Genomic DNA, 13340 nt, shown 5'->3' with positions numbered 1-13340 from the left:
ACTGGGCAGTATTTCAGCTCCTTGTGTATAGGGTACTTTGTTTGTTGGTATCCACATCTAAAACTAGAATTAATGACTTGCCTATCATTGGATGGGGTGATGCAGAAGACTGATGTGTCTTGCTGGCTTGTTCTCCTCCAGTCCTGCAGATCTACAGAGGGTGGTCTCCTATTCCTCGAGATTGCTAAGGCTCTCCCTGTAAAAAGGGACATACAGGAGACTCGGAGTCCTTCTGCCTGTGTTCAGTTGAGCATTTGGCCCAAGTAGATTCGCAGCGGCTGGTATGGAAGGGGTGAGTGCGTTGTGAAGGGATCTGGTGAAGAGGATCCTGCGATGGAGGCTCAGTGCAGACCTCTGGCTGCTCCAGATGTGCCTGGTGTGGGGGCTGCCCCATCGGCTGGTGTCAGTGGACGTGAGAGGCTCTGCTCCTCTTTCCTGGTCACTGCATCCCCTACCCCGGCTGGGAGCCGTGGGGTGAAGCGCTTCAGAGCCCATGCTCATGGAGGGAGGTCAGTGCTTTTAGCACAGACTTCCTAAAGTGACTGCGCCTGAACTGCTGTGTCCAGCGGGAGACAGCTATTTAAGGGCTCAGAAGGGGGGAGGGTGCTTGGCGGTTTTTAAAAGCCAGTGTTGGTGCCAACTTCAACAGACAGACGCAAACAAGCTGACTGTGCTGTTGGGCATCGCTGCCTCGAGGAAGGGCTGGCTGTGGCGTTGCATCCTTCCACTTTCCCCCGGCAGCTCCAGGGGATCAGAGGGTGGCTGCAGGTAAAACCAGGGATGCTCCACGTACTGTCTAATGTCATTACCCTACCCGTGAACTCATTTCAGATTGGGCTGGGTTGCGCCTTGGCTGATAAAAAGAGCAAAACCTGATGGCGATTTGGGGCTTATAAAAAACCTGCCGCTTTCCGTTACTGGAAAGAGTTTTGTAGGCAAAGAGCTGGGGGAGGAGAGCAGAAGTAGCTGCAAAATGTCAAGAAAGCTGTGACCAAAAGCAATTCGCACTTAACCCACTTGAGAGTTGCCCGCCCAGAAAAGTAGCAATTGTTTATCTAGCAAGGACCCACCGCTGCTGGAGGCGAATTGCCTGCTAATGGCCTTTCTGCTCCAGGCGGAGGGTCGGGCTAGCTAATTAGGCGGGTTCTTTACACCTCCCCGGTTCATTTAGAGTGGAGCCTATTTCCGAAGGGAGGTGGGCGGCCCAGGGAGGTGACTGGATCAGTCTCTGGGTCTTTTGATCCCTTTCTGGGGCGAAATGGGAGCTGGCAGATGTAAGACACAAGCTCAAACTGTGTCAAAATAACCTCACAGTGATTCTGAGTTAACATTTTGAAGTTAAAAGCAAAGAAACAACCTGAGATCTCCCTGGAGGTAAGAGAGAAGTGGAATAGATTGCTGCCAGCCCCGGAGCACTGGAGTGGGAAGCTCACAGATCTGTTCTGAGCCTCCCAAACCCATGTGCTGGCAGAGCAGAGTGGCCTCAATTTGCTCAACCTTTTTAAAAAAAAAAAAAAAAAACAAAACAAAAAACCAAAAAAACCAATCCTGGCACTTCTCAGAAACAAGAACAGGCCCAAAGTGACCAGCTAAATTCAGGTGTGAGTCTTGCAGATGAAATAGAGTGGAAGAATCAAGAAAAACACAGAAATAAATACGGTGACAGGTTTTTATAGCAGCTCTGAGAGTGAAATGCTCTGGGTTTAAGGTGCTGTCGGGATACTGGTGTGGCCCTTGTTCTGCCAGTCTTCCTGGGTGACCTTGGCAAAGTCACTTTGCCTTTCCCCATCAGCATGGTTTTCCTTGGATAATCGTGTGTTTTTCTTTCTTGGAGGAGCGATTTGAGGATAAGGCCATTAAATAATGTTCAAGTCTGGTGCTGAGGGAATGGGGAGTGAATAATTTCCAAAGATCATGGCTCTTGGGGGCAGCTGGTGCTAATCTGGGTTTTGGGAATCAAGTGTTTCAGCTTTAGGGCTGTGACATGTGTTTTCACAAGCACAGCCTGGAAACTGTAACTGTTTTGAACTTTAACAGCTATGCAAGCATTGGAGCTGGTTTCTCTTTCTGCAGCTCTCTAATAAGGTGGGATGTGTCTCTGTCCCATTGGCAGGGCTCTGCTCAGACCCATGCCCCTTGCAGGGCTCTCCCACCTCACCCTGATTTGAGGCTGTGGCGAGCAGGACTGTGAGGACCACCAGGCACGGAGGTGGGAATGGAGGAAAAAATGATGGGAAGGGAGAAGTTCGAGGCTGGCAACCATACTGTGAGGGTGCAGATGGAATTGGGGGACCCGCAGGCTTGAAACCAAGGTCAGAGTGTTCAGAGCCAGGCAGAGACTGCACCGTGGGTTTTGGGGCTCAGACCCAGTTTGCTGAAAAATACATCTCGTTGTAGCCCGGCCCCTCCATGGTAAGCGGCAGGACGTGTGTTTGTGAGCTGCAGCTGGAGTGTAACTCGCTCCCATCTGTGCTTGTGGCTGCGGGGGCTTGTTCTGACAGTAGCTGGGAGCTGCCGGGGGTGCGGTCAGCCTCAGCCCCACGCCGGGCCTGCCCAAACCCCCCAGCCCGGCTCTGGGGCCCTGTGGGGAGGGGATGTGGCTGCCCCTGCTCAGGGCTGTCAGCACTGCGATGGGAACGGGGGGGAAGAGGGGGGGAGCCTGTTGCATCAGTGTTCCCATGTCCTTCAGGGGTGCTGCCGTCTCTGGGGGCTAAAGGGCTTTTTCTGGCCTGCTGGGACACAAATAGAAAGAACATCAAATCCCCAAGCTGCCCACGGGCCACCTCATTCACCACTGTTTATCCCTTTGTCTCGGTGAGAGGAGAAGGACCCTGGTGATAAGCCCCTGAGGGGCGTGACCAAGAAGTCTGCTAGCAGCATCTTCCTGATGGAGCCCATTCACATCTGCCTTGTGCTTGAGACTTGGAGGAGACCCTGGCAAGTGGGACCACGGGAGGATTTGGGTGCCCGTCAGCAGCAGACCCTCCACCTTTTGCTGAGAGGATGCACTTGAATGACAGTTTGCTGATTGGCTCCCTATCCCCAAACAGATGCTGGTGACAAATCCATCATCACTTGAACTGGTTTTCCAGTATGGAGTGCTGGTGGCAGCCCTGCTTCAGCCCAGGAAATGTGTCCCTGCTGACAGCCCCAGATTTGGGAGGATTGGACATGCACGGGGTGTGCCTTCATACCAGGGGCTCCCGAGTGTCATTAATCTCTGCTCCAATTCATTTTAAAAACAAAGGGTGTGGGGGTTAATCTGATCATGGTTTGCTTTGGAATTGGGGCCTCTGTTCTTTTATGAGATAAGAAAATTCAACGGCATGAAATGTTGGGCTGGTTCTTACTTCAAAGCAATCCCCATGTCATTCAGACCAGGTATCGCCATTGCAACACAATTTTAGAACAAAGAAAGAAAACAGAGACAAAACTAAAAACAGGAACCAGCAGATAAACAATACTCGGGTGCTGCTGGCGCTGAGCTGAGCTCCTTCCTGCTCTCAGCCATCTGGCCAGTCAGCGGCAGGGCTCAGGGGAGCCCAGCTCTCTTGGTCAGCGCTTCCCAACAGGGAAACCAGCTGGGAAATGATTGAAAAGCTTTTCCATTCATAAAAAAAACCCCAACTTGTCAGGGCGTGAGCTGAGCACCCGGCTCTCCTCCTACAAGCATGCTCAGCGGGGATACCCCGAGTTCACTGCTCCGACCCAGGCAAGATGCTTCCCCTGCCTGTGCTGTGGGGTTAATGCTCTGCCCCAGCTCTGAGAAAGCCTCACACCTCTCCACAGGGGTTAAATATTGAGCGGCAGAGAGCTCTCGAGGTGCAGGAGTGCAGCCCATGCTTGGGGTTACAGCTGTCTCAGGGATGCTGGAGGTGGGTGAACCAGCACAGAAGCACCCTTGGTGGCAGGTACCAGCCTGGTGACTGTTTTTTCTAGCTGGTGTCACTGAGATCTGGTGTGATGCTGATCCCAGGGAGAGCCAGCTTGGTAGGGGCTTGCTCATTGCAATGTGAACCTAAACACTGGTGCGTTGAGGAAAATGTCTCATTTGATCAGAAATGAGAAGTTTCATTTTTTTTTCTGGCTTGATTTTTACTTTTTGAATCACAGTTGGATGAGTGCAAACACTGTTTCGAAAGATGAGTCGAAAGGTTTCGTTCTGAGTCCTTAAGACCCCCCTCTCTCCACTTCTATGCCTTCTGCACCCTCTCCAAGCAGACACATTTTGCTGAAATCCAGAACCAATTCACTGAGGAATTTGCTTGCCTCAAAACAGTTTCTCCCATTATTTTGTTCTTTTTGCTAAATTTCTTGAAGCCCTGTTTTGCTGCTACTGAGAATTAATTTGTTGCTTTTGTTGCATGTTCTTCTGAAATCTTGACCCTAAAGCAGCATCTAAATCTGGGCCTTAGGACCCCACATGCTGACCTGCTGGTGGGACATGGCAAAGCTGCATCCTTGACAACTGCTACGCGATGCCTGGAGCACATACGGTGTGACTTCTGCTCCTGATGCTGTAAAACATGTCTGAGACTCTTATCAGCTCAAGGATAGCAGATCCCAGACCGAAGTCCGCTAAGGTGTGCAGTATTAGGACTCTGCTTCTGATATTTTACATTTTTTTTTCATTCTCTCTGTGGAGCCTCTATCTCTGAGTCCTCAAAGGAAAAAGTGATTGCAATTCAAAATTGTTGTTTGTTGGCGCCTCTTGGTTTTATTTTTTTGGAGTTCACAGCATCTTCATCTCATAAGCATTAGCCTTAAGCATTGGCTGCTAATGCAGGTAATCTTGGGGATGGAATTTGGGAAATCTTGTTAAATAATTCCTGTTTGCAGCAACACGAAGGGCTTAGATGGAGGGTATTTGTGTGGAGCTGACAGGTCTTAGGCATTTCTCAGCTTCCTGTTGGCTTTCTCTTCTGATTCCCTGAGCTGGGAGTACTTAGTGCTGGCTGAACAGGGCAAAGCTGTACCAGAGGGAGCTGGGGCAATAAATTGTGATTACTACTGAAAAGTGCCAGTACTGTGCTATCTACAGCCCCAAACTCAGTGGCCCTACTTCACCAGAGGTTCAAAATATTTATCCCCAGCCACTCTGGAAACGTCCCCTTCTCCTGTGGCTCTGCAGAGAGGTCGTGCTTGTGTGGCAGGGTTGCGGCATCCATGCAGACCTGCACCCCGGGTAACCTGATTTCCATGACCACAGCAGTCTCGCTTGCTACGTATGGGGCGTTGTTTTTTGTGGGTTTTTTTTTTTTTTTTTTTGGTGGTGTTGCTTGGGGCTACTTGATGCTGAGTGCTGCCAGCTCTGTCGTCACATGTGGAGGTTTGTGGTTGTTCTGTTCCCCTCTCCCTTTCTTGCTCTCCCCCAGGCCTTGCTCCAGCCTTGTGGCATGGCCTCACAGCTCGCTGCATTCACCGTTCTCTGAGAGCAAAGCACTGGTGTGGCCTGTGGTGCCAGGCTGGGAAAGTCATGCTGAGCAATAAAAAGTCAATCCTGCCCTGTGCTAGGGAGAGTCCCTGTCTGGATTTGTAATTTCTGTCCCCCTTTTCTCCCCTGCCTTCAGCTTTGCCTGACAGCACACCCTGGGGTGCACAGTGCTCTGCATCTCCAGATTTTAGCTGTTGTGTGACACCTTAGATGGTTTCTTGATGGATTCACTGTTACAGACAAAACACTACACACACAAAATTGATGACCAGAGCCTGCTTATTACAGAAAGATGGCAGAGCAATTTCTTTTATTTCTGTCCTGGATGTTTTTTTTCTCTTCCTTAGCTTGAATGATGCTCCATCCTTTGGTTGCAGTATGTTTTTAAGCTCTTTTTTAAGCTGGAGACCTTTCCCCTCTGACCACAGACATTTCTTTCTGCTGCATGCTGGTATACTGTGTCCCTGGAGCAGCAGCAGAAGTGACCGTACAGATGTGCAGTTTTTAGGTGAGACTTAACGTTCAGACTATCCTACAGTCACAGATGCTCTCTGTGCTCTGGCTCTGGACTATATAATGGCCACCACTGTGCCTTCTCACAGAGCCGTTTTCTTTTGTGAATGTGTATTATAAATTAATTTGGACTTCTTCCCACAAAGAAGTGTCTCATGATCTAAGTCTGTGGCTGGGCTCATCCAGTCCAGCTCTGCACAGCCACAAGGTGTGTGACTGCGTTAGAGCTCATCACCTTGCGTTTAGTGGAGAAGGGCAGGTGTGTCCTGGCAGGACACAAGTGACCATTGTAGATACCCCTTGGCACAAGCTGAGCAGCCCCAGGTAAATAGTTCAAAAGAGGTGTTTGAATTTAGCTGTTGGCAGTTTGAGATGAATCACATCTCAGGTTTCGGTATCTCGGGCTGGGCTGAGCCCCCCTTCCTGCACTGCTGCCAAGAACCCCACTGGCCTCAGCCCAAGGACTGCACGGCCAGCTCCTGGAGGGGAGTGGGCAGCCAAACCAGGACAGAAAACCTGGGTACTGCTTTGCTCTTTTTGTGTTACCTTTTGTAGGTGCTGTTTGATACTAAAAGGACTCTGAAACTGCTTTTGCACATTAGGTGCTTTCCCTGCTCTATGGTGGGAGTCTCTCATTCAGCCCAGTTCTCAGACACAGTGAGAACAAGGAGCGATCTCTGTGTCTTAGTAAGCTTTCCAGTTGTCACGTTTTCTGGTGTAAATGAGGCTTTGCAGTTCAGCAAGACAACAACATTGCCCTGGTGCTCGAGGAGGACTCAAGTCCCGTAGTGCTGCTGCGCACTGAAGATCTTTACCTCAAGGGAGCTTCCAGGCAGTACCTCTCTTCTTCCCAAGACAGCATTTACCCCTAATAAATCAGATCTTCATTTCCTACTATTAGCATGTAGGGATGACCTGTGCCATTCCTGTAGTGAACTAATGCCCCTTAGCATGGTTATCCTGTAGGCTGTTATTAATGCTGTTATCATTCCAGAAGCAGGTTTTCTTCTTGTGCCATGAGTTTCGTCTTCTGCTTTAACATGCAATCACTGTCTAAATCTCTCTTTCCCATTTCACTTCCAAATACTGCAGTCTGCTCTGAGTCCTGCATTATGTGCAAATCCCACAGCAATTTTAAGGTTGCTGGTTCATATAATGGCTTGTGCTCATCTTTTACGTTAAGACTTTCTATGTGTGTGGCTCCAGCTGCCCCAGAGTAGGGGACTAATTGCTGTGAAAATCTTTCTTACAGAGCAGTTCAAGAAATAGGCTGCATCAGTTTCTGGTGGGATCTCCCAGTGGAGCATCCCATCCTTCCCCACAGAGATGTATCCCTGTAGCTGGACACCTTGAATGTGGAGTTTGCCAGTGATGAGCAGGGCGGCTCATTCCTGCCTGTAGTTTTTCATATTGATGTGATTGCTGAACCTCCCAGGCACCCTGTGAGTCCAGGAATCCAAATGGTTTCTGTGTTACTTGTTCAAACCAATGCCCAATTGACTTTTTGATGGTCTTGGTCTTCTGGAAAAACAACTTGGTCTTGATGTCTTTATCACAAGTGTGCCACTCTGCCTTTCTGTCTGGATAACTTCTCCTTGACATGTGTTGCTTCCTGCACACTTATATTGTGGATCCTCACCACCAACCCCCTGAGTCTACACTGCTCCTTGAAGCTGTTTCTGCTCTGGGTCATTCATTGGTACCCTGATGGCAGCAAATATTCACAGCATTGGCCTTAGTTACATTTGTTCACCTCCTAGGTTGCCTTTTCAGTCCTGTGCTGGGTGATCCTGTCCTGCTGCCCCTTTCCAACAGCCTGTGTGATTTGTTTATCCCTTAAATCCTGCTCTGGATGTGCCTTGTTCAGAGGCTCATCACGGAGGTCTTCATGTCCCACCTTGGGGGCATGAATGAGTTGTCTACATGCCCTTACACCTCTCCTGTGCCCACAGGAGAGTCAAACTAGATGGTACAGGGTGATTGAGCTTGGATTCCACAGACAGCATTAAATTACAGCCTTTTGTGTCAAATTCTACTTTATGTCCTGGAAGAAGATGCTAAATTTCTGGTATCCTCTTCCTTTCCTTCTTCCACACCCCAAGAAAAGGAGGAAGATAGGGGGGATCACATCTTTTTTTTCCTGATTTTGTTTGCCCGTTGGTTGTATTTTGCTATGTGTAAGTACAGCAGATAGCATCATGGGGATCTTGCTGTGGTTCACATTTGTAATCTGTCCTGTTCCGAGTAATTTGTCTCCTCACTATATAGACAAGAAAAGGGGCCAGTCCCAGGGTCCCCAGGCACTGTTGACTGACTTCTCAAGAGATCACACCTAATGACAGATCTTGCAGTCCTGTCCCTTTCTCTTGAGCCTGTACCTCTGCCTGGCAGCAGTAGTAGTAATGATCTCGGCAAGCCAACACAGCTTGGGTAGGTGAGTAGGTGCATGGGTGGATTTTCAGAGATGTGGGTGCTGACACCTAAGCAGATTTCTCTTGTGTTTGCCCTCTGTGGCCTCATTGGTGGCTAGTTTTGGTCAGTTTTTCCATGGCCAGGATTCAGTAAGGGCTTGGTCTGGGTTTTGCCAGCTGGGTTTTGGAAAAAAATCCTCCATGTTGCTTCTCTGCTGCCTGTTCCTCCGTTGGTTCGGGGAGTGGATACTCCCCAGAGGTGAGATTTTTGCAGACCCAGGAGCAAAGGTCACTCATGGTCCCTGCCGTGGCTTGGCTTGCTCTTACTCCTTGGGGCAAGAGCAACTATTGCCCTCGCTCAGTGGGACAGGAACCTGAGGCTCTATAAGGAAGTCGCGTGGTGCCGGGGTGTTTGGAAGGTATGCGCTTCTTTTTGAGCACCCTGAAAGGATGTTTGTCAAACCAGTTGCCTCCTGGATCTTTTGATACGCTGCCTTTGTGTGGTTTGAACGAACATCTTATCACCTTCATCTTCCTGCGCTTTGCAGAGCACTTACTTGTGTAGTAAACACACAAAAGCTGAAGTTTGAATCTTAAAAATTGCAGGTTCCTCCCCTCATTGCCCCAATTTCTACAAAAAATTCCTTCAGCTGCTCCCTCTATTGGCTCTGACTTTACATCTTTGGCTCCAGTATGGGGTGTAGAGGAGGCAGTAAAATCTTGCAAACTAAGGATAGTTAAAACCCAAGATTTCTTATGTAATCTAAGAAAAGCAGACACTTTAATTGGAGGAGCAGGTACCACGCGTGTGCTTGCTCCACTATGTGGCACAGCTGCGTATCCAGCTCCTCTGCTGCGATGGGGATGCATCTTGCAAAGCTCCCGTGTTCCCTGTTGCCCACTGCCCATTTTGAGGATGAAATAGAGGAGGCAGAAAGCTGAGGTGTAGCTCAAGGAAGATGATGACCTTGCTGGGGTGCTTCTATGAGGATCTTGCCCTGAAAAAAGCTCTAGTCAGAATCTATTTGCTTTAATTCCCAATGAAGTGATTTTCCTTCTACTGGAGCATCAGCCCAGGCTCCATTTTTATTTAGCCTCATCAGGCTTCTTGCCCTTTTCTCCCCAGTGCCCTAAGCCTTACTGCAGCAGTGAGCCGAGTGCTGAGCCACCTTCTTGCACTAACCCGTGAGTTAGCATTTCTGGGAGGTGGTCTGTGTCCCTCCACCCATTTCAATTGCCAGCAAACCTGGGCGGCATGTTTACAAGCTGATCCTGTGGGCAAAGGGGCTTGTTTTTCCTCTCTCATTTCCTCCCTGGGATGTTCAGCCAGCAGCCTTGGAACAATTGGGGCAGGAAAGGGCGTTATCCTGCTGTGAAGGTACCCGGGGGCTTTCTCCGGTGTTGGTGGAACAGTGCCTTACCTTCCTCTCTGAAGGTAGAGGACTTCCAGCCAGGTCCTTTCCTGCCCATTGGTGTCTCGAGGATGCTGCTGGGATTTGTGGTCAGGGAAGGGGAAATCTCAGCTTATGGCATGGTTGCCTGGGTTTCCTCTCTTGGGAGGAATGTATTGGAGCAGGGCAGGACGCTGGCTGGGGTAGTGCCTCCCCAGAGCATCGTGGTGGAGCCATCTGGGGTGGCTGGGCAGAGATTTGCCCTGCTGGTTGGATTGGAGGGTGTGACCGTTGTCCCAGGAGGGGGTGATCTAATTATCGTCACTGCTTTATTTGGGAACATCAACTTTGGACTTGAACTTGAGCTCTTCCCTGCTGTTCCAGTGGTTGTCCTGGGCTCCACCACTACAGGAGGAGATCAGAGAGGTCCTCTGGATGTTGAAGATAGGACTCGTGGACCTTAATACAAGAGAAGTGCTGCTTCTTGCAGCAAAGCCCATGCGACCCCCAGCAGCTTCTCATATGTCCTGTCCCGACCATGCAGGAACTGCTAAGTGCCTCAGTCATCTCCTTGGCTTTGCTGTGTGTGTGTGGGACCTTCTGCTCCCGGGGAAGCATCATCGTGGGCATGAAGGAGTGAAGGTGTTCTCTTTTGCTCTGATACTGAGCAGAAGAAAAATCATGGAAGGGAAAGGTCCCAGGGTGTTGAAGGCAAGTGTGGGAGCCACAGTCTGTCCCAGCTGCATGGAAAGCCCCTGTCACAGAGCAGTGATGTCCTGAGGGCTTTCCATGGCCTCAGGCTTCATATATTCTTTTTTTTTATATTGTTTGAAAACTTTGGGATTTTTGTAAACCTTGTGCCTCAATCAGGACAAGTGAAAATCTAGAAACAGTGATTAGCAAATCCCTGCTTTTTACCAAGGGATAAATGTTCACCTCTTTGATGTTAGTTAACATTGTAATTTGTCTGTCTACGTTTTTAACTGTGACAGAGATGAATGAAGACTTCTTACTAAACAATCTCAGATGGAAATTCTCTAAAGATTTTGCATCCATGTGAGGTGCTGGAACAATTTCACAAATACTCTTAAGATACTTTCCAAACTGAGCTTTGGTGTGCTGTGCCTTTTGTCACTCACTTTAATTATTTTTTGTATTGTTAGGAAACTTTCAGGTGCCTTTCAGGCAATCAGACCTTCGGAGGGGGGTAGGTTTAACTTTGCCTTATGACTGTAACATTGCTAATTGTTGACTGTTTGACAAAACCTCAAGGAAAACTGGTTTCCCTCTTGACATGGGTGTTTCTTAAAACCAGAGAGCTTAAATGTTGTCACCGCTGTGGCTGAGTGCTGTAACATTACTGGCATGATGTAACGTTAACGAGAGAAGCCTTGCTCTCTCCTTGCCTTGTCCTGGAGCTGTTTGCGAGACGGCTGCCTCCCTGCACCCTGATCGTGTGGTTGTGGTTCCGGGGTTCCCGGTTCCTCTCTCAGTCTCTGTCAGTTCCTCTTGCCACCTCTGCTGGGGCGGTCCACAGTTGCACCCCACTGATGGTGGGGGGCTGTCCTGTGTGGGGGAGACAGAGAGGAAGGTGTTTCTTGGGACGTGTTCAATGTTTATCTTGGTTGGTCAGCTACGTGTAAGGACCAGAGCGGTGTGAGGCAGGGATGACTCTATCTAGGTGAGAACTAGCTATCTTCTTGCAAGAAATCCAGTCCTTTCTGACTGTGCCAATACTGCAGGTGGCCAGAGGATGGCATGAAGGGTAAGGAATGTGCCTGGAGAGCTGGAGATTTGCCTTCTGCTCCCAGCTGTGTGACAAGTCGCTGTGGGTCCGCAGAAAAATTGTTTAACTTTTCCAAACGTAGGCTTCTCTTCCTCTTAAATGGTGACTCTATGATTTGCACAGTATTTGGGGCCTGCTTCTAAGATGCCAAGTTACTGGAGAAGGGAAACCAGTCTCACTGTAGAGAACATTCAGGGCTTGAAGTCCCATAGCTTGATTGTGTAGGGCTGGGGTCTGATGCATGAGCAAGTTGTGGTGGGATAAAACCCTTCTGCTTGCTTTGCTCAGCTCTTGCTAAGACTGTGAAGAGCAGGAGTGGCAGTTGATCTGTCCCCACTTTGCCGTACGCAATATGCACTTCGAGGAGAGGTGGGTAATGCCTCGTCCCGGAGTGATACTCAGCTGTTGCCTGAGGACTTTCCTCCCAGGTGCAGTGTTGTCCCCTCTGTTCCCACCTCCTAGGAGCAGTATCTCTAGGTGCTTCCTGTAGGGGCTGAACAGGTGTGTAGGCACCGTGTCGTGTTGCATGCAGAGCTGCTGTCAGGAGAGTTGTGACAATCTGATGTCTGAAGGTCTCTTGGTATCCTCCCTGCTGTTTGGTCTACCAAAACCTTCTCTCTTCCCCAGGTGGTGGCTGTGCTCTCTCTTGAAAGTTTTATTGACATCTGGGGAGAGGGCAGGGAAACACACATCTTCTGCAACATGTTGCTCCACTTGGAAATGCACAGAGCAGCAGCCAGCTTTGGTGAGGAGGGTGTCCCCAAAGGGTGCCAGAGCGTGACTGCTCTCAGCGTTCACCCTGGGTGTGTTGTGAAATGTGACCTCAGGCAGTTTACCGCACAGCGGCTGCTGTGCTGTCCCTTCCATCTGCTCATACCTTGCGGTTTTGCCAAAGCAGCCCTGGTTTAGCAGCTCTGCTACTGGGAGTCCACCTGGAGGGAGGTGATGAAGGGACAGATTTATTTTTTCTTTTCCAGAGTTGCTCAACACCTTCATGAACCATTACAAAGCATTGATTAAAAACCTTGACCTCAACACTTGTTTTTGTTTGTGTTCTTGAGATGATTAATAGAGCTCTTTGGAAAGTTTGATTACATCCTCCAGAACTCTCCCCTGCCTCGTCATTTTGCTAGTGTGGGTGGGAAGGAAGGGAGAGTTTGGGGAATAAACAGTAGAAGTGGTTGCAAAGTTTATGCTTGGTGGACAAGCCGAGTCCTCTCCCATGAAAATGCTACCATAAGCACTGCCCTGGGAGAAGAGATGTGTGGTCTGTAGCACACCAGGAAAAAAAAAACAAACCCAAAGACTGTGTTTTGTAGTTTGAAAAATACGGTAATACCTTTGTCATACTTTGTCCTTAAATTCCCTGCCTGCTCTGTGCTGGGCTGTGAGAGGCATTGGAAGGGGATGGCTGGGCCAGCGTGGGGCTCACCCTGAGCGTGCGGTGAGGAGCGTGTGCCCCTCCGGGGACGGAGCTGTGCTCTAAAGCAAGCTGACGTGTGGGGAGGTGTATTTTTGTGAGCTGGGTGTTGTAAAGAGTGCTTATGAGTCATGCTGTGCTCTTAGTCACTGCTTTCCTCTTGCCACAAGTCATGACTAAGGTGCTGATGTGCAGGTTCCCCACTCATTCCGTCCTCGGCACCGTGGCAGAGTGTTTCTACACACGCGCTGTGGATGGATAAAACTTTTGGTGAGCACCATAATAACAGGCTGTGGCAGTGGGACACAAGAGACCAGAGCCCATGAGCCCCTTTGGGATAAAGGAGAGAGCTTACATTTGGCAGGTCAGTGGTTCCTCGTTATGT

General features: G+C 49.4%; 1 protein-coding gene across 4 annotated transcripts in view; it reads left to right on the top strand.

Moving 5' to 3' along the window:
- The window catches only part of PIK3R5 (phosphoinositide-3-kinase regulatory subunit 5), a 57818-nt gene that overhangs the window by 14714 nt on the left and 29764 nt on the right, over positions 1-13340 (top strand). The window contains exon 1 of one of the 4 annotated variants that reach the window (XM_026861228.1): positions 666-768. The exons of the other annotated variants lie outside the window; for them this stretch is intronic. The gene's annotated coding sequence lies outside the window, so the exon portion shown is untranslated. Of the gene's footprint in view, positions 1-665; positions 769-13340 lie in introns of those variants that run through there. 4 annotated transcript variants of the gene reach the window in all.

Source organism: Athene cunicularia (genome assembly GCF_003259725.1).
Source record: "Athene cunicularia isolate RWA chromosome 18 unlocalized genomic scaffold, athCun1 chr18_part1, whole genome shotgun sequence".
NCBI lineage: Eukaryota > Metazoa > Chordata > Aves > Strigiformes > Strigidae > Athene > Athene cunicularia.
Note: the sequence above shows the minus strand (reverse complement) of the source record. Positions and strands in the feature narration are given on the sequence as shown.